The 21763-nt window shown below is 41.7% G+C and overlaps 2 protein-coding genes across 2 annotated transcripts in view; both read left to right on the top strand.

Moving 5' to 3' along the window:
* Positions 1 to 21763, top strand: part of LOC144586492 (uncharacterized) — a 1082363-nt gene that overhangs the window by 862217 nt on the left and 198383 nt on the right. The gene's annotated exons all lie outside the window — the stretch shown is intronic.
* Positions 11269 to 21763, top strand: part of DSE (dermatan sulfate epimerase) — a 42499-nt gene continuing 32004 nt past the window's right edge. The window contains exon 1 of the mRNA XM_020810840.3: positions 11269 to 11533. The gene's annotated coding sequence lies outside the window, so the exon portion shown is untranslated. The remainder of the gene's footprint in view (positions 11534 to 21763) is intronic.

The following is a 21763-nucleotide window of genomic DNA, read 5'->3' as shown; positions in this document are numbered from 1 at the left end:
TATTTTGTTAGAAATATAAGGCTTCTTCACATGCTTATCAAGCCAATGACAGTCTACATGGCAGATATGGGTTTGTGAGTTCTTCTGCCCAGCATACTAATAAGACCAAGTGTGAACCCCAGATATGTCGACTAGAAAACATATTTTGTGCAATTATTCTCACTCAAAACTAAAGAGGTGGGAATGAGCAACCTTTCCCAGAATACAGGCAAAACTAGGTATTTTCATGCCAAAACAGTGATGATACTATCATGCACAATTCAGACATCTCTTAGTGTACATCACCATGAAGCAGGTATTTGGCACTTATTCTTTTAACACCTTGATACTGACTATATATAGTGGCAGGCATAGGTGCTGCTTCACTTACCTGCTGATGACAGACATAGTACCTTGGAACACCTGGATGGTTGGGGAGAAAATGGGTTCTACCACTGCTAATGCCAGTGTGATATCATCCAGGATTTGCACCACACAGCAATCTTTAAAGCTTGCGTGCTGAGATGACAGCACAAACATTCAAATTGTTTGATTTCTTGTGGGGATGGGCAATATGTGGAACAAGCTTGAATGTTCCCTAATTTTTTGAATGACCCAAATCCATTCCTGAGCCTCCCATAACAAATAGTTGTTAAAACTGTTCTTATTCTTCTATTTTATTTAATTTTATTTTATTGCTTTAACGATCCCAGTTTCCCTTCCTGGAGGCCTCCAGCAGTGACAATTTCAGCATCAGCACCTTTTTCAATCCTCCACCCACAAAATAAAGCAAACCAAATCAGAAACATCTAGGCACTTCCTGTTTACCTTTCTTTTAATCATCATATGCTGACAAGTCAATTCTGACACATGGCAACCCGTTTCAGGGTTTTCCAGGTAGAGAGTATTCAGAAATGGTTTACCATTCTCTTCTTCTGGGGGTGCCTTGGGACTGTGCAGCTTGCCCACGACTACACAGACTCCGTACTCTCAGGAATCAAACTCCCAAGTTCTAGCTCCAGTTACCTAAATCACTGAAACTATAAAATGGTCATGTCAGGGCCTGCAGCAGAGAGTGTTATTTTAAAGCTGATGCATTCTAAATCTCCTATAAACCTACTGTATATTAAGTATATTAAGGATGAGTTCTTTCTACCCTGATTGGTAGAATCATTGTACTGTTTTGTATTACTATATTTTGGCTTAAGTTCAAAATAAAAATCCATGTTAAACAGGGGGGGAAAGGTCTGTTTTTTTCATTTAACAAGCCAATTATCCTGATCTGGACAGTTACCTACCCAGCTACATAACAGGAAAAATGTGTAAATGTTTGAATTATGAAGTGAAGGGAGGAAACATCATGTGATAACATCAACCCCACCCCTGGGCTTTTCCCTGGTTGAGAATCAAACTATACCTTGTTGATAGCATAACACTGGAGTAGGGGATTCCTGAAGTGGCAGAAGACAAGTCATTGTTACAGTACAAATTTTTCACGTCTGAAATTTTCAAGCAAGGTTGCTTTGTTTTGTAAGAGGTGACTAGGAAATAAATCAGGGATTGTTTGAAAATATTTTTTGCTCAACCATGAAAGCTAAACTCACATCTCTGGAAGCAGGATATCAACTTCTCATGATGTGCCACCCGCAGTGTATAATCTGATCCTAAGGAACCCCAAAAAAAGGTTTAGACTGCATGGAAGGGATGAGGGGGTGTTGACTCTGTGCAATTGTCTGTGTTCCACTCCCTTCTGTTTTATTCCTGAGGTTTGTCACCTGGCAAATGAATGAACTGATAAGAAAAAAAAGGGATCAGGATTATATTTATTTAGATTATTGTGTGTGCAAGATAATATGGTTAGGGAGTCTCAAGTTGTTTCAGCTATGTATTTATTATCCTGAGTCACTCTCACGTCACCAAATTTGTTGAGGAATTTTGCACTTCACACAGTTCTGCATATTGCAAAATAACATAAAGCTGCAATTTCCTTACACATTCATGCTCAGTGAAAGAGTTCCTAAAGAGTTCCTAATTCTTTTGATAACCATTTATTTCAGGAAACATCAGGCTTTTGATGCCCAAGGAACCAGAAACTATAGTGAGCTGTTTTTTTTTTCAGAAGATTACAGACACACATATACAGAAGTTGTATGAGAAGTATACTATGTTATGAGTTAGAAATTGCTACAGTACTGTCTGAAGGGAAAACTCTTGCAAATGGAGAATGCAATTGTTATACATAACATAATATCCTTCTTGCATCTGCCAACTACTAATAGAGATAAGATTTATTTAAAACTGTCTTTTAGTTTTCTGTAGTAGTGACAGAGGGAAGAGTCATTGTCAAGAGCTCTGACAATGGAAGATGTGCTCTTGAAAAGTAACAAGCCTATATACATAATGCAAGAGGTCCATAACGGGAGCTCCTCCTGACATTTAGAAAACAATTAAAAACTGCTTTCCAGTTTAATTGGACAAGTAGCTTTAAGACCGTTCCCCTTTCTCTGTTTGAGATTTCTTTCTTCTCTAATTGCAATTAACCACAGCACCGCTTCCCTGATTAAATTAGCAATAGCAGCAACCCTTTCTGCCTGGTTTGAAATAAAGAAAAAGACACAAGGGGATCCGCTAATCACACCTCTCTTACATCACTTCTAGTTGGCCTGTTGGCCTCATCTCAAACTACAAATGAGGACTCATAGATATTAATGAGTATTAACATGATTCCATACCCAGCCACCACACAACCATAAAGAGAAAATTTCTAGGATAGATATTACCCAGGTACATGCAGGGCTTTTTGTTGATATTGTTTGCACAGGTGTTTATTCAGTCATGTAAATCTAACAAACAATCACACTTTGACTATCTTCCCCAGTGTGACATCCTCAGAATGTATTAGACTACAGTGCCCATCACTGTCAGCTAGAAGGAGCACCCTCCAATCTACAAAGTGACAGATTGGCCTGGATATAATTCAAATTCAACAGACAACTATTGCATTAGCAACGGATTTTCTTTTTCCTAATTTACAGTAATAATGTGTAATCAAGTCCATTCAGATTTATGGCAAGCCTTTCTAGAGTTTTCAAACTAGATATTACTCACAAATAGCTTACTATTCCCTTCTTCTGGGGGGTGCTCTGGGGCTGTGCAACTTGCTCCAGGCTTGCATTTCTCCCAGGAGACACAGTAGGGAATCAAACTCCCAACCTCTTCCTCCACAGCCAGATACCTAACTTACTAAGCTATCTAAACCACAATAGAGGCATAGTTATCCATGCTCTGATAACATTCTGTCTGAATTATTGCATGGTGTGTTCTTAAAGCTCCAGTTACTATGGAAGGCTGTGAGCAGAGTTTTGTTTGGCACTGTTCATTCAGATCATATCACAACAGTCTTTGAAAAAATAAGTCGCTGGCTGACTATTTATTTCTTGGATCAATTCAAAGCATTGGTGCTTACCTTTGAAATCTCAAATGACTTGGGACAAAACTACTTGAAAGAGCACTTTCTTCCATACCAACCTGCCTGCATGCTAAGGTCACTGTCCTACATTCTTGTCCAAATACTACCTCCAGCAAGAGAACAGCACTTCCTCTTGGTAATGGCACTCCAACTCTCCCAAGAGAGGCATGCTTTATGCCATTTTACCATCTTTTGGGAGGAAGAAAAGAAGTAAATAAGCTAATAAATAACTCAAGTATATTTTTACATACTTTAAACTCTCCGAATGTAATTATACTTTTATCTGTTATTTTTTGTGTATGCATTTTCTCTTTTGTAAAAGTCCCAGAAATCACTAATAAAACCAGCTGCTAGATAAATGTGTGGTTTTTTGTTTTTGCTTTTTATATTATGCTACGACTATACTTTCCCTCCAGGAACAAACACACACACACACACACAGAGAGAGAGAGAGAGAGAGAGAGAGTTCCCAAACTGGGAAATGACTGCAGAATTCCTTTCATCCTTCTCTGAGTCTGGAGAGCACTGTGATTTTTGAAAGAAAGAATAAGATAGCATAAAAAAAATCAAGGGGGAGAATCCAGTGTGGAAATCATCAGATAAATGAACACCCACAAACCCTTTAGCTTACCAGTTTCTAATGACAAAAATAGAAGTAGTGATTCATAGGCAACAGAGAATATGAGATACTGAGAAGTTATCTTACAGCCTGTTTCCTATTTCATGAGGGAACAATGGTTCAGTATTCACTTTATGATGACTGTCTTTGTGCCAGCTGTTGAAATGTTATTCTCTGGAAAAGAGGCTGGATATTTCTGCAGAACTCACTAAGTGTTTTCACCTTCCTCCATTTACTTAGCTTGCTGATGTGGCAGTTTGCTCTAGCCTGCAAAAATGTGCTGAGATACTTTGCTTCATCTGATTCTTGGCCTTAGGCAGAGATCTTCAAGAGACAGAGCAGGGAAGGAGAAAAAGAGAGAGATAGAGAATAAAAACAGGCTGAGGGAAAGAGCCAAGTTGCAAATTTGTGGGGTTAAATTTTACAGGAAAAGGCCTCAGCAGAAACTACTAGGGGCTTTCCCCTGCACACATCATTAATTCTGTTCAACAGCAGGATATAGTGATTAAACTAAATTGCATGGAAAAATTAAAAAATGAAGGGCATCTGTGTCTGTGGGAATCTAGGCAAAATTTGGGGGTTTATGTCACATGTAACCAAATTTGCTTAAACAACACACTGAAAATGGGTAGAAACAATAATATGTTCTCCAGTTTAATTCCTTTTACAGCTCTTTAAACTAAAGTGGTGACTTTATAACAACCAAATGAAAAGGAAACAGACGGTTTGGACACCAAGACGGATGATTATGGCACACTGTATACAGTATGAGGTGGTCCTTGAACAGCATCTGAAAACATCCTGTGGTTCAGAATGACAAATGCCTTCTCTTCAATGTCATGAGCTTATTGCACAAGTATTGAAAGCACTACATCACAGCTTTATTCTGGGCCCATTTCAAGAGTTTAGTCTTACTCTTTAAAGACCCAATATCCTGAGTTGAGATTTACGAAACCTCTCCTCTCCACCCATGAACATGCTTATCAGTTCACTCTATGTCTGAGGCACATGGTTCCATGTGCTCTACTTTCTAAACTCAATCAGGCAGCCTGAAGAGAGTGCATATGAGAATTGTTTCTGTGGGTTTCCAAAGTAGGCACTGTGTGAAGAGAATGAGCAGGGAAACAGGCCTTCAGCAGGGCTGTTGTGATCATAACATGGAACCTTTTCAATGGCAACTCCCCAAAAAATGGTTTTTCCATCCATAGGTTGGTGTGATAGTTGGTGATCTTGTAGGCACAAGGCAACATCTGCCCTATTCTTGCAATTGTTCAGTGTAATCTAAGTTGACCTTTTAAAGACATAAGCTTCTTTGAGTTTGTGATTATTGCTATGGTTTATGATTATTTCTATGGTTTCCTTGAGTTTGTGATTATTACTGACTGCTATGATTTACTGGCTTCAGGTTTATAAATGTTGCTGATGTTCTGGTACACATTAAGACTTTTATTATGACGTATTCTGCTTTGGTGTTTTACTATTATCATTCCATTTTCAGCCACCTTGAAATTCCTACAAACAAGGTAAATTCTAATTAAATTAAAATATATAATCTGAGTAAATACTACATAAATAAATAATGCATCACATATGTATGCAAGTTGTATCCCACTTGAAAAAGCGTGGTTTATTTTTCACAACGTATTTGGAAAAAATCAGTATACATTCTAATTCCGAAGAACGAAGACACCAAGAAGTACAGTAACTATAGAACCATTATATTAATTTCCCCTCCAAGTAAAGTGATGTTCAAGGTGTTCTAACAAAGACTTTTACTCTGGATGGAGTGCAAAGTGCCTGATGTTCTTGCTAGATTTTGAAATGGAAGATGCACTCAAGATCACTTCACAAATGTAGGCTGGCTACTGCAACACACCAAAGAATTTCAGAAGAAGATCACTCTGTGCTTAATACACTTCAGCAAAACCTTTGACTGTGTGGATCATGAGAAGGTATCAATTGTTCTGAAAGAAACGGGTGTGTTTCAGCACTTGATTGTCCTGGTGCATAACCTGTACTACAGACAAGAAGCTACGGTTAGGACAGAATATGGAGAAACAGAACTGTTCCCTATGAGCAAAGGTGTCAGACAGGGGTGTATTTTGTCTCATTATCTGTTCAATCTGTACACAGAACATGCATGGAAAGCTGGGTTAGATTCAGATGGAGGGGGAATGAAAATCAGCAGAAAAACCATCAGTAACTTAAAATGCATAGACAACACCATATTGCTAGCAGAAGGCAGGAATAACTTGACATGATTTCTGATTAAAGTGAGAAAAGGAAGTGTAAAAGCAGGGCTGTAGTTGAACATTAAAAGGACAAAATCATGACTACAGAAAAACCACATAACTTTGATGTTAAAAGTGTTGTATACCTTGGTTCAGTAATCAGTCCAAATGGAGACTGCAGCCAAGAAATCAGAAGAAGACTAAGACTCAGAAGGGCAGCAATGAAGGAATTAAAGAAGACCATCAAGTGTAAGGATGTGTCTCTGAAGACTAAGGCCAAGATCATTCATAATATTCTATTCCCAATTATTATGTATGGATATGAAAGCTGGACAGTGAAGAGAGTAGGCAGAGGGAAAAATGATTTATTTGAAATATGGTGGTGATGGAGAGCTTTGCTGGACTGCCAGAAAAATGAACAAGTGAGTCTTAGAATAAATCAAATCAGAACTTTTTCTGGAAGCAAAAAGGACAAAACTGTCATATTTGGGGCAGATCAAGAAATGGCAAGATTCTCTGGAAAAGACAATAATGTTTGGAAAAGATGAAGACAGCAAGAAAAGAGGAAGATCAAATATGGATTGACTCCAGAAGGCAACCATAGCCTTGAGTTTACAAGCGGTAAAGACCGAACACTCTGGAGGTCACTCATTGATAGGGTCACTTTACCTTGAACTTGATGGTATGTAACAACATCTTTTATCATGCTTCCTATAAGGATGATATCATAATTTTCCTCCTACTCTAGATGAGTCTGATGAGAGCTGAAGGCTAAAGACTGATAACCATTGTCCTACACCATATCAGCTCTAAAACAATTTTAGTAAGGCAAAAATTACCATGGCTAAAGGCCAGCAGCGTTGCAGAGAAAGAGGCAAAGATAAACATGAAGCAAACAAGTGGCTTTCAGGCATTTCTAAAGTATACTATGTTGTTAATCAATAATTTATACTGGAGTAAGAGTAACACATGAAAACTGAGTCAGGAGACAGCCATGGGTTGTTTGGTTGCTGTAGAGACTGGTGCATAGCAAAAGCAGCTGTGAATGTCCCACTGCTTCAGCAACGTGTACTGTAAATGGAACAGTCCCAGAATGGTTGCCCCAATGCAAAACAAGCAGATCACAATGTTTCAGCCTAGCAGAAGGAACTAAGCACAGGGGAAATACCATGAAAAAAGCACGACATTTGTAATTGTATGGGACTGGCTATAAAACAAGAGAAAAGAAGCCGAGAATAACACTGGTGGAGGTGGGGTGGCAATACGTCTTCTCTTCAGAAAAGGAGAGCAAGTTGTAAGAAATACTCTAAACAAGTTGTTCTGCATTTCAAAAAAGTATTTTCTTTAGTTTAGTTCTTTACTCTTTGCCTGAAGATGTGAATTTTTTTAATGTCCTGTAAAAACAACATTTTTTTTCCACAAAATGTGGCAAAACATCACCTATTAATGTTCATTAACACATTAAATATAGTAACTAACACACATATTAAGCAAAACCTCAGACTGCACTTTTTTTGTTTAGTACTGTATAATTTGATTTTTCTTTGCTGCATAGTTTGCAGTTTCTGCCCTGTAGAAGTCCTGTTGTTGTTGTTGTTTAGTTGTTACAGTAAGTTCTGTCCGACTCTTCATGATCCCCTGGACCAGAGCACGCCAGGTCCTCCTGTCTTCCACTGCCTCCCGGAGTTTGATCACATTTGTGTTGGTAGCTTCAATGACACTGCCCAACCATCTTGTCCTCTGTCATCCCCTTCTCCTCTTGCCTTCACACTTTCCCAACATCAGGGTCTATTCCAGGGAGTCTTCTCTTCTCATGAGATGGCCAAAGTACTGGAGCCTCAGCTTCAGGATCTGTCCTTCTAGTGAGCACTCAGGGTTGATTTCCTTCAAAATGGATAGGTTTGTTTTCTTTACAGTCCAGGGGACTCTCAAGAGTCTCCTCCAGCACCACAATTCAAAAGCATAAATTCTTCAGCGGTCAACTTTCTTTACAGTCCAGCTCTCACTTCTATACATCACTACTGGAAAAAGCAAAGCTTTGACTAGGTGGACCTTTGTCCCTCCTATACTATTAAAATTGTGCAGGCACCAGCAGTTTTTTATATTAGGCATCCTTCAGTCTTGAGAGACTATGGTATCATGCTCTGCATGGAGGACTTGGAACAGCATCTAGTGTGGCTGAGAAGGCCAATTTGAGAGTGACAATCCCTTCCACACAGAGGACAAATACAATCTGTACCCCATCTAGCTCCCTGATTTTGCTGCTTTCGGGACTGCCTCTTTGCCTCAGCCTGCTAGACAAGGGTCTCTTCAAATTGGGAGAGGCTGTGATGCACCGCCTGCCTCCAGGCTGAACGCTCAAATGTCAGGGTTTCCCATCTGTTGAGATCCATTTCTAAGGCCTTTGGATCCCACGCAGATATCCTTGTATCGCAGCTGTGGTCTCCCTCTAGGGTGATTTCCCTGCACTAATTCTCCATAAGGGAAATATTTTGGAATCTGACCATCAGCCATTCTCACAACATGCCCAAACCAACATAGATGTCACTGTTTCAGTAATGTATCCATGATAAAAATTCCAGCTCATTCTAGGACTACTCTGTTTGGAACTTTGTTCTACAAGGTGATACCAAAAATGCGTCGGAGACAACACGTATGGAACGTGTTCAGCTTCCTCTCCTGCCATGCACAAAGGGTCCAGGACTCACTGCAGTACAGGAGTGTGCTGACAACACAGGCTCTATAGATCTGGATCTTGGTATATGTCGTCAGCTTCTTATTAAGCCATACTCTCTTTGTGAGTCTAGAGAACATGGTAGCTCCTTTGCCAATGCGTTTATCCAGCTCAACATCTAGGGAGAGAGTATCAGGGATTGTTGAGCCAAGGTACACAAAATCATGCACAACCTCCAATTCTTGTGTGGAGATGGTAATAGAGGGAGGTGAGTCCACGCCCTGGCCCATGATTATATGCTATACCATCAGTTTTACTGGGGGACAAATCTGTTCGCTTAGGCTTTCCATGTAACCATAATATGGATATTGTGTTTTTTTATCTTGTGATTTTATTTTCATGTTTGTATTTTTATTGTTGCAGTTTTAAAAATTGTGATTTTAAATATCTGTGATATTTGTATGTCAAGTGATACAGAAATTCATGCAAATAAATAAGATGGTGATGGGCAAAATTGTGTCATTGAAGCTGTTGCTATTACAAAGAGGTGATCATGTGGAAAACAGGGATGCTTTCTCTCTAAAGGTAAAGGTAACTTTTCCCCTTGACAAATTGTCCAGTCATGTCCAACTCTAGGGGGTGGTGCTCATCCCTGTTCCAAGCCATAGAGCCAGCATTTGTCCGTAGACAGTTTCGATGGTCACGTGGCCAGCGTAATTAGACATGGAACACCATTACCTTTCCACCGTGGTGGTACCTATTTATCTACTCGAATTTTTACATGCTCTCAAACTGCTACATTGGCAGGAGCTGGGACAAGCGATGGGAGCTCATTCTGTCACGTGGATTCGAACTGCTGATCTTTGACCTTGCAGCTGAGAGGCTTTGCAACTTAACCTGCAGCACCACCATGTCCCATGCTCTCTCTCTCTCTCTCTAGCAGACCCTTAAAAGGGGGAGGGAGAAATGCATCCAAGCAAACCTGGCTGCCTCCCCCACCACACACCAGTTCTGTTGCTTCAATGAATATCTCACATCCATCCATTCTTCTTCTCTCTTTTTGATGTAAGTGGGTAGGCCACAGAAGAAGCCTCTCTGACTTGTTCAGCTGAGTTCTTCCTCTTGAGTGGTACCATGGTGCAAATTAAATCTAGTCAAATCAGATCTTTTTGCCAGGGGAAGTGAGAGGCACTAACACAGTGACTGGGCATGGGATGGTCACTTCTGGGTAAGTAATGTTTGCTGTCACTAGTTATCAGAAGGTTTGAATTGCTTGTACATCCGTTGCCTGCTTTAGCTGTCAGGACTAGGGCTGATGACCAGAAGAAAGGAAGAAAAAAAGGTGGGGCCCCTTCTGCACCTTTTATCTTCTATCACAGGACAGTATGAAAGGAAGAAACAGACATTGTTGGGTACATTCACCATTACAATGCCACTGAGAAAGAGCAGGTGAACTAGTGAGAGGAGAGGCACCTATTCTTTCTTTCTACAACCAACCTTGAAGCACTGTCCAGAAAGAATGGGAGAGCAAGAGAGGGGAGCTTCTGAACAGATTTCCCTGGCAACCATCCCACAGCCTCAGTTCAAGACAGCGGAAGTAGGAGCTGTCACCAAGTACCATCTTCTGTTTTCATAGTTCCCTGAGAAATCCCCTTCCAGAGAATTAGGGAAGCAGCCCTACATGGAAAATTCAGGGGAACTTGGAGGGGTGCCTGTATCTCATTGACATAAGACTACCTTTCCGCCCCCTCTCTCTCTCCAGCCTGTTGCAAGCAAGAGGGAGAGCTTGCCGATTATTACTGTTATCACCTTTCCTTCCTAGCTGCAGCTACTGGAGGATTTCCCCCCTTCAAAAACAAAGGGTGTGAAACACAGGCTTTCCAAAAGCCCGCTTTTCCTGTCATGCAGCTTGACCCCTGCCTCTGACTATGGGAGAGGCTCCCATCTCCCATCCGCCGCGCATTCTTCCCTCAGGGAAAAGGAGCGCCACAACCAGGAGCCCACTCGTTGGGGAGGCGCACCACGCCCTCCCACCGAATTCCCGCTCATGGAAGCGGCGCCTGAAGAGGATGGAGCGGAAAACCCGATTCTCTTCAGAAGTGACCGGGAGAAGCACAGGGGCGCGCGCGCCCACCCACCCGGTCCCGAGTGCGCTCGCTAACCCTTTGGCGGGAAAACGCGGCCAGAGGCGTTGGAGCCCCAACGAAGCACAACAGGGGAAGCGATCCATCCGGCAGGGAGGTGGGACTAAGGGGCTCCTCGCCCTTGCTCCCTTCCCCAGCTGCTCCTCCGGTGACGTTGCGGTCTCCTCCCCTCTGGCGGAGCTCCGGCGCCTGGTAAAGCGCTCCTGCGCGGCCCGCAGCTCCTCCATCCGTCCAGCTGCCCACTTCGCCCGAGCATCTCGACCTCCAGCCTCACCCGCCGGACACGGGTGCATGACTCGAAGCGGCGGCCAGGACCTGGGCGGCAGCGGGGGGAACGGCGGCTTCCTTCACTCCGGTGGCTCGCCCTCCTGCCGCCATGGAGTGAGCAGCGCTGCGCAACATCAGGCTGGGGGAGAGGTAAGGCTCGGGGAGGAGTGGGGGGGGGGGGACACAGAGAGACCTGGGGGCGCGCGATTCTTTTTCCACCCGGGCTCCGCCATCCCGGCGTCCTTTGTTGGGGAACTTTTTCCTCGGTCCTGTGCATCGCTGCTCCGAGTGCGAAGGCAGCGCACTCTGCAGACGCCCAGAGGCCACTCGGTCTTGACAGCTAGCGCTAACTGTGCCTTGTTAGATCGCGCCCCTTGCAGTGCTGGGCGTGGATCGCCCCCGATTTGAGCCTCTGGCCAGCAAAGGGCTCGGAAGTAGCGAACCCCCCCCCCCGAACTGGCCCAGCTCTGGATTCCTGCTGGGGTGGCAGCCCTGTCCTGTTTACGTCTGAATAAAAGTGGGTGAGAATCGGCTGTAACTCGGGGGGAAAAGTTCGGCCCGAGAGATGGGAGGAGGATCGGTGCTGCCTCCACGGCTCTCCGCTTCCACCCCACTTCCGTGGCAGTAGAGCGATCCCGCTCTTCGCCCCTCCGGCGTCTCGTAGACTTGAAAAGAAAGGCGAGGCGTCGGGCCCGGAGTGAGTGCGCGTGTGCGCCACGGATGCTCCGACTCTGGCCGGGGAGCTGTCGCGATTCCAGACTCGGAGTCATGTTGGCCCGACAAGAGCAGGCGCTCCCAACGTCCCGTGAAGTTTGGGCACTCCGAACTGTAGAAAGACTTAGAAACCCTCGTCCCTGGCTTTCAGTAGTGAACCCATTACGGAAGGCGCGGTCGCGCAGGGGATACTGCCATTTTACAGCTAGTTGCGGGCATAAATATATATATTCAGAAGCAAATTTATATTCAGAAGTATATTTCATTAAGGTGAATGAATGGTGCTTTCTCCCAGGTAGGTATGATTTGGAGTCTGCACTTCGGAGTCCTATGCTTTCCTACAGATGATGCTAAAATGCACCTTTGACCCCTTTGCATCGGGAGTGCCCTGTGTTAATGTCCTTAGGTGAAACAAACCACAGAAAATAAAGGAAGCAATTCAGTGGGAATAAATTACATTGAGTTTGACCGGATTTACTCTGGATAGGCATGCACAGAATTGCCTTGTAAATGGACATCCTGAATCTAGCCAATGTAGGTTTTTTTTGGGATGTGTGAGATTTGGTATGATTCCCCCCACCTTTTTTGGGGGGGTATTTTTGTTCTTTTTCAAACACCCTCGGGAAGGAGTATGGGTAAGACTGCACCATCTGTAAGTTCAGGAAGAGGATAGGTGGACATTTCTGAGACAGTGTGATCTCTGGCATGGGGCCACAGGGAAATACCTACTGAGTCTACCTTGGTTCGTCTGCTTTCCCTTTGTTATCCTTTGCCAAAGTTTGGAAAAGTTATACAGTAGCTTTTAAACTCTCAATAGGCTGGCTGGAGGATCCTGGAAGTTGTAGCCAGAAGTGCAACTTTATCAAGCTCCGTTTTCAATTAAGTCACAGTCAAAATCACAAATACAAACTTTCTGGTTATCTTAATGAAATGACGGGAGAGAGAATCAGTTGACCCACTCTTTCAGCAACACACACCACATGGACCAAAAGTCAGTCACTTTTCCAACAACGGAAGAGGCAACTCTACACATGGACATCACCAGATGGGCAATGCCAAAACCAGATTGATTATGTTATCTGCAGCCAAAGATGGAGAAGCTCTATATAGTCAGCAAAAACAAGACCTGGAGCTGATTGTGGTTCTGATCATCAGCTTCTTATACCAAAATTCAAGCTTAAACTGATGAAAGTAGGAAAAACCACTAGGCTAGTAAGGTATAATCTACACCAAGTCCCTTATGAATACACAGTAGAAGTGAAGAACAGATTTAAGGAACTCGATTTGGTGGATAGAGTGCCTGAAGAACTATGGACGGAGGCTTGTAACATTGTACAGGAGGCAGCAACAAAAACCATCCCAAAGAAAAGGAAATGTAAGAAAGCAAAGTGGATGTCCAACAAGGCCTTAGAAATAGCAGAGAGGAGACGGGAAACAAAATGCAAGGGAGATAGGGAAAGTTACAGAAAATTGAATGCAGACTTCCAAAGAATAGCAAGGAGAGACAAGAGGGCCTTCTTAAATGAACAGTGCAAAGAAATAGAGAAAAATAATAGAAAGGGAAAAACCAAAGATCTGTTCAAGAAAACTGGAGATGTCCTAAAAGGGTCATGAAGAGTCGGACACAACTTAATGACTACACAACAAAAATTCTGTCTGCACTCTGTTCATTACACCCTACTGGGCATTCATGATTGACAGTGCAATCCTGTATATATCTACTTAGCATCAGGTAAATTTCTATAGGTTTGCATCCACAGACAACTCTGTAAAGAGTATTTATTGTCATTAACATGCCTATGAACCTCTCACTTCCATTATCTTTAAAAATGATTATTGGTCAATGTGTTTATGAAACATAACATTTGATGCTATTAAAATTTGTGTATTCTGTTATCGTTGTTGCTGGTCCTGCAGCTGCTGTTATTTGTAGCCTTATAGCAAGATACATTCTCCTTTTGAGGATAGCATGATATAATGGGAGAATTGGAAAAATTTGTATCAAAAGTCTGGACTCCCAAACATACTTATTTGGGAGTAAGCTCCATCAAGACAGTAGCCAGTGGCTGCATAACTGCAGCCATGCAAGCATTGGGAGATAGTTTGTTGCATGCCTCATAGTCTTCTAATTGTACAGTAAGGTGTGTGGTGCATTGGGTAGCCTGCTGCATGACCGGCAGCTACCAAATTGCAAAAACTGCGCCATTTTGTGTATAGTAGCTCAATGGTTTAGGTATCTGACCATGGAGCCAGACGTTGAGAGTTCGATTCCCCACTGTGCCTCCTTGACAAGGGATGGACTCAATGAGCCATAGGGTCCCTTCCAGTTCTGCAGTTCTAAGATGACATTGATGATAGGATTTTGGCCCACAGGGCTAAATATACATGGATAGGATTGTGCTGCATGTAATAGATGGTACTTTTGAATGTGGATATAACTGTGTGATGCTCTAAATTTATTCTGCACTAAAGTCTGAACATTGTTTTCCCAAGCTCTTGTAGTTTGTGGCAATCATTTCAGCACCACCTTTCCTGACAATGTGTCAGCGTTAAGCTGCACAAAGAACATGTTTACAGAAAAAGGTAAAGGAAGGAGTGTAGAAAGCCCATTGCTCCCCAGGCAGCACAAATATTTTGAGGCAGCTGAGCAGAATCAAATCATTTAGATTTAACGATCTGAGCACTGCTTATCACTTTCAAGGTCGGTACTGAATATGACAGGAAAGGGCTCAGGGAGGGCGGGAACCCTGGTGATAAAGGCATGCACAAACAGGGCAGCCGTTCATCATTTGGGATCTATTCTAACAATGACAGAACTTGCAATATGACTCTTGATGGGAATGTGGAGCTTAATCTCTCCTTCCACAGCCTTTTCTGTCTTTTGCTTCACATTCTGCGACTGCATATTTAGCCATATAATGAAAGCTATCAGGAACACAATTATATTTATTTTCTTTATGCTGTGTTATGTGTGAAAGAAAAGTATCATCTGAAATCTGGCTTCAATATTTCTGTCTTGCAAAAGTGCATATAAAGCAATTACATTTGCAGGAGAGTTTTAAATTCATGTCTTATATTAAATCTTAATTACTCTAAGCTTATAAAAAACCTCTTGCTATGCAAATAGTTTTGAATACCTGCGGTGTATAGTCTGAGACGAGGTTTGTAAACTATAATAACCATTTAGATAGTATATGCTGAGTGAAGAGGTCATGGTAAATGAATTAAAAGATGTATACATTTCTGCTTAGGAAAACAATTTTAAACTTTGCCTTAGGTGAAAATAGACCATTTCTACAGCCTGACTGCTGTACCAGTAGTGGCAGTCAGGCAGAAGTTAAGAATGTCTTGCTTAAACAAATAGAATTCTGTTTTTTATTGTTTATGTGTAAAATGTTGATCAGAATTCTATTGAAATCATGTAAGTTGTGTCAGCAAATTGCAGCTAATTAAAGAAGTGCTGGTCTCATTCCTGATCATCTGTCTGGGCTCATCAGCTTGCTGACTGACTGCCATTTATCCCCACAATTTACATAATCTTACTTACTTCAGAGTGAAACCCCAATAGGATTCTGGCCAGTGTTTCTCAAATTACATATGCTGAAGTTATTTGTGTTGAACATCTCCTGAGTTAAATTTCTATATCTATATCCATTCTTGGGTATATTCCCAAGTAAAATACTTATTTGGGAGTATATGTAATTGGGTGGTAGTGGAAAATAGAAAAAGAAATCGAGGATGGTAGTGGAAAATACCTGCTTAAGCCATCAGGTCTTTTCTCCTGCTAGATGTATGCTATGCTAATGTGATGCTGCAAGACCCATAAGTGGTCAAGTAGTACTAAGCCGAGAAGCAAATCCAGGGTGTCTGCCTATGATAGTAGAAGCAGAATATTTGAGTTTACTCCTTCGTTCAAATAGCCTCCCCAGGTAGACTAAGCCGCCCTGAGTAGACTTTGTCTAGAGCAGGCTTGTCCAACCTGCGGCCCGAGGGCCGCATGTGGCCCAGGTCGGCTTGTAATGTGGCCCAGTGCAATTCTTTATTTTTAAAGAAATTTCAAAGTTTCAAGTTACACTACCGGTACTTGCGGCCGGAATGCGGCTGGGGCACGTCACAACGGTGGGGGGGGGGGAGAGAGAGAGGAAGGAGCGGGAAGGGAGGGGAGAGGGGCCTGCATGACTGCATTGTGCCGTCCCCGTCAATAGGTGGACCCCCTCCCGGCCCCATAAAGCCGCCTCTGCTGTCTGAGATCGCAGCTGCTGGCAAGCGCGCTTGGAGCGGGGCTGCGGAGGACGGCTAGGGCTGCCCCCCCCCATGCGGCCCAAACCAAATGTATGTGCGGCCCAAACCAAATTTTCATCTTCTAATGTGGCCCAGGGAAGGTGAAAGGTTGGACACCCCTGGTCTAGAGGGACAGGGTATAAATTCAATAAAAGTAAAGTAAAAGTAAAGTAAATATGAGAGTCATGAATTTGCTACATATCTTAGACTGGCAGTGAGGAACATGTAACCCTGTAGACATTGTCCCACCAGCTTGTTACAGTCCAACAACATCCAGAGACACAGCCCCAGTGAGTCCCCATGTCTGCTTTTTGGAAAAATCACATTTTCTACTCTTTCCTACTGTATAATGAGCTATCAGTGGTAAATAATGAAGTTATCAGTAAATAGGAAAAAAGGAATATACCTTTTATAAAGTCAGGCCAGCAGAATTTTCAGCATTGATTGGCAGTGGGTCTTTGAAGGTTTCTGTCAAGGATCTTCCCGAGTCCTGGAGGAGCAGATGACTGAACCTGGGACTTCCTACATACAAAGCATGTGCTCTGCCATTGAGCTATCTAGCCCCTCTCACATCCAAAGAAAGGAGGTGTCCTGAAGAGATGTCAGCAGCTTCACAAGCTGGACTTGTCTTCAAAGAAGAAATAAAAAGCTATATACATTTTCTCAGTGTCTTCACGGATACACATTAGAAGTTGACTTGAATGTTGTGAGACCGAGAGGGTGAGGCAATATCAGGACTTGACTTTCCTATAAGTTACTTACCAACCCTTTTCCTTCTGTGTGGCAGATCTTATTGCAAGGGTCACAGTGTCATGTTTGCATCTTTGTGTCTTCTTCTATACACTCATTGAGGGTTGTTGTTGTTGTTGTTGTTGTGGGAGGAATGGATAGAAGATGTGCAACTGCTCTATTTTAAATGACACCTATTTTCTTCTTCATGAGCCTCTTTCGTTAGAACAGCCATTCTCAACCTTTTTTTAAACTATGGCCATAAATACAATATGAAAGAAGTATAGGCCGAATCAGTCACATAACAAACCTTATAAGGTGGTGTGTGAAGAATTGTTTTCAGTCTGTGGCCCCCCTCAAATGTTCCAGGGGTCCCGGGGGGTGTCACATGGCCTCTGTTGAGAATTACATGCAGTAGAGTATTCCTCTTTGAGCTGTAATGGCAGAGTAAGAAGACAGATTTTGTCTCTTCATTTCTTCCATTGACTTCATTATGATTGTGTCTCCTGCAGAATATAATATTACACCCTTGTTGATGAGCACTGAAACTGACTAATTCCAACCACTCTTCTGTTATGACCCCAACTTTGCACAGTTTCATTTCTGTATTAATTAAGCTGTTGTTATCATTTTGTTGGAATCAACATTACTCTTACGGTGGTGTAAATTTTCCTACTGTACTGTGTTCCCAGTCAGAAGTGAGATTTATTGATTTAACTTATTTAAAACATTTCTACACCACTTATCTCCTTAAAAAGGACCCAAGGAGGCTAACATCATTCAAAGACAACATTTAAAGCAAAACAAAAAACAAAAAACAGTAAGTATGCAAATACTAAAAATGATCAGACAAATACTGCAGTAAAAGATGGTGAACAGAAGCAACATCAAAACAAATTCAATGTAATAAGGCACAAGAATCCAGTTAAGAACCCCACAAAGGCAGCCAGTCATTAAGGGAAGGCTTGCGTGAAGAGAAAAGCAAAGAGATAGCAAAGATGGGGCCAGTCTGGCCTCCTGTGGCAGGGAGTTCCAAAATTGGAGGAGGAGTAACAGAGAAGGCCCTCTCCTGTGTCCTCACCAAACACACCTGTGAAGGCCTCTCCTGGTGATCTTAACACCCAGACAGTTATGAACAATCTTATTTTACACAGCAAGTGGAATCAAAAAGGAAAAAAAGTGCTTTGTCACGCTGCTTGTTAGTTTGTCAATATTTTGTTTGGCTCTTATCTGTGGCATTGTCTGTTTTTCCTAACTTACGTCTACAGTAGATGTTTTTCTAGATGAATAATAAGGTGTGGTCTTTCTGTGCTTATGATCTGGTAGTATGTGTAGAATTCACAGCTGCTATTATCATAATCATAAAAACGAAGGCTGGAAGATATGTGTCTGCAAAGATTTGTTTACGGTGGTGAAAAGGGCAGGCAAATATCCAAAAGTAAATTATTGAGGAAATTTATAACATCATTTAAGATGTACTAAATTTTACTTTAGGAGGCGGAGGTGGAGGGAATAACATTTTTCTAAGTTGACATTAGTAGTAGAAATGGATATCATATTTATGGTTTTTTAGACATTTGCTTTACTTGTTTATCCCTTTTCACTGTTTTTCAGTTTTAAAAAACTATCAATCAGTTTACATTTGCTACATAGCAAGTGTACGTGTTACCTAGTATGCAAAATACAGGCATAATCTGAAATACTTTATTGTACCTGAAACACAGATATTTTATTTAAACATTTATTGGGAAATTATATTTACATTTATTTACATGAACTGTGTAAATGCCCTGACACTGAGGACAGGGTTAAGGGCAAATTCAGTCATGATGTTAATGAATCAGATTATTCATTAAAAACAAGTCTTGTTGCTCTTTGCAGTCAGTGGTCTTTGACATTTAAAATAATATAGCCATCTTGTACACAATTGTAGACCAATTTTCATTGGAAGGAAAATAATGAAGAAAATGCTTTAATACAGGGGCTTACTGAGTACTATTTATCAATACATTTTGTGAAGGCTTACTAAGATGAAATTAATATATGATTAATATGAAGGTAGTCAATAATTAGTATTTTTGGCCTATTGCAGTAGTACTTAGTACTCTACATCTTGGTTTCCTGGTGGATTTTCATAACCCATGGAATAACATGTCATACTAATCTGATTTGGCCAGGGAACAGTATGTTCTTTCAGCAATTTTTCTCTGAGTAAGAATCCTCAAAAATGTAAGATGGCTCGCTCTAATGTAAAAGGTTCAGGACACTTCTCCTGGAGAAGAGCCTGAACCTGCTTTGTCTTCCTCCAACAACCAATGTATGTGTATGTTGTGGGTTGATTGTGGTGACAGGCAAAGCAAAAATTTACTGTATCTCAGCGTTTTCCCCCACCAATTCCGATTCACTCCTATATATACTATATAGTTTGAAGCAAGCCCATTTAGTCCTTGGTGACACACACACTGCTGCCAAGCCGCCCATAGGGTTCACATCCTCCATATTCTGTTCCATGGAATGAGGAAGTCAAGTCCATGAAAACTCACATTAAAATATAGCAGTTGCTTTTAAGGTGCCACAGTCCAAAGGTCCTTATTATTGTCTTCTCTTTTTTTCTTTTCTTTTTAGCTGAAATGGAATAAAACATGATCTTATCCAGTTGGTCTTTAAGCTATAAGCTCCTGTATTTTAAGACTGCAGTTTAAAACATTCTTTTTGTTATTGTGCTTTTTGCACCTGTATTTTATATTCAAACAAGACCTAAGTTCTGCCTACAGCTTAAGTTTTAACACTTGCAAGGATTTATTTTTAAACATTTGTGCCTACAATTTTCTTCAAATCTGTACAATTTTTCAGTGTTACAACTGTTTAGTTTTGTGACTATGTAGATAAATACAACTTGTAGAAATAGACATACTGATGTTGCCTGGAATTGTTGCAGTGAAGACTTGTACTTTCATACTCAGATGAATTGTTAATATGATTGTCAAAGATTGCTTGGTTTCATTCTGGAATTAGTCCTTTATTGGAATAAATACTAGCTGTGTTGAACACAGGCTTCTGGTCCCCCCCCCCCCCAGAGGTCTGTGATATTTTGTAAGACTTCAGGGGGTGGAAGGTTCAAGCGTTAGTGGGGCTATCCTGACAATCCAAACCTAGGATCCCACCACTTTCATTTAACTTTAACAATAAAGGTTCTGGTCTTCATTTGTTGATAAAGGGTGTCTTTTATATCTCATGCAAGGGGTGCTGCAACAGGGATAGTCTATATAATCCCAATGGGAATAGGTGGATGATCCCTCCTCCTCCCTCTCCTTTGTTCTAAATGTTGAGGCGTTTGATAAATCCTTGCTCAGGCTCTGGGCCAGGGTTGATTAGAAAAGACCAACAATCCTTTCCCTCTCTTCCCAAAAGGAGCGTTTCCAAGAGGGCTGTGGGTTACGGTGTCATTCTGTTTCTTCCTTGGGCACCCTCAAAGAGACAATCTCCACAGTCCAAGGGTCCTCCTTTAACACATCCTTCCTCTCTCCCTAGGTTCCAATCTCCCTGGATTCCCTACTTTTATCCAGCAAGATTCTTCCTCCTGTTCCTATACTGGGTCATCCCCCATTCTCTTCCACCAGGGTTAACTCTCTGATCTTCTCCCTCCTCAGCTATCCTCTCATTCTCTTTTATCGTTTCATCCGCTTATCTACCTCTTTCTTACTCTTGGAGTTGGTCCTCTTTTTCTGGGCATTATTTGCTTCCCAGGCTTTCTTAGTTCTCCGTGTGATCACTGCTTCTTCCAGGTCAACTGGGGAGCTAAAAGTTTGAAGATTGACAGGTCCCAGACGAGACGTGTGGCAGCCCACCAACAGGGGCCTTTGCTGTCACTGTTGCCCTCCTCACATCCTCTTCCATTTTAGTTTGTCTGTTATGAAACAAGAGTTAATTATTAATAAGTCATTAGCTGGTTTTCATTTGTATACAAAGTATTTATCAAGCTAAAAAAATAACAAGGAATGACAAGGGAGGAGGAATAAGCACATTCGGGGGGTGGTTAAACTTTAAAATACCATGTGGTTTGTGTCAGAATTATTTAAACTGGTCAGGGACTTACCATGGTTGTTTCTGCTACTGAAATTGCAGTTGCGGTCCAACTGGATAAGAATCCAGGTTCTGCATATTACTTTCCAAGCAGTATTTATTTATTTATTTATTTATTTATTTATTTATTTATTTATTTATTTATTTATTTATTTATTTATATGGTTGGATCAAAACCCCATTCTATTAACAACACCCTTCAACTTTTACCCACACCATCTCTTCATGCCTTCCATGTATGTGAAAGCATAACATTAATGCAATTTTGGAAAAATAAAAGTTCATCTTTTCTGAAGTGACTTGGCACTGAATTGATTTAACAGCTTCAGTCTAGTGACATGGACTAGCTGCATCAATTTCATCTGGTTCCCAGTCTTGGGTGCCCAGATGTTCCTGGACTGCAATTGCCAGAAATCCTGGCCAGCACAGCTTGTGTTGAAGGCTTCTGGGAGTTGTAGTCCAAGAACACCTGGTTCTTGAACTATAGTGTTAGGGCTCATGGTTTAGGATGGAAACCACTGTTTTAGATTCTGGCAAGAAGCTAGAGAGGAGAAAGAGAGTCAGGACATGAGA

Source organism: Pogona vitticeps, chromosome 1, assembly GCF_051106095.1.
Source record: "Pogona vitticeps strain Pit_001003342236 chromosome 1, PviZW2.1, whole genome shotgun sequence".
Classification (NCBI taxonomy): Eukaryota; Metazoa; Chordata; class Lepidosauria; order Squamata; family Agamidae; genus Pogona; species Pogona vitticeps.
Note: the sequence above shows the minus strand (reverse complement) of the source record. Positions and strands in the feature narration are given on the sequence as shown.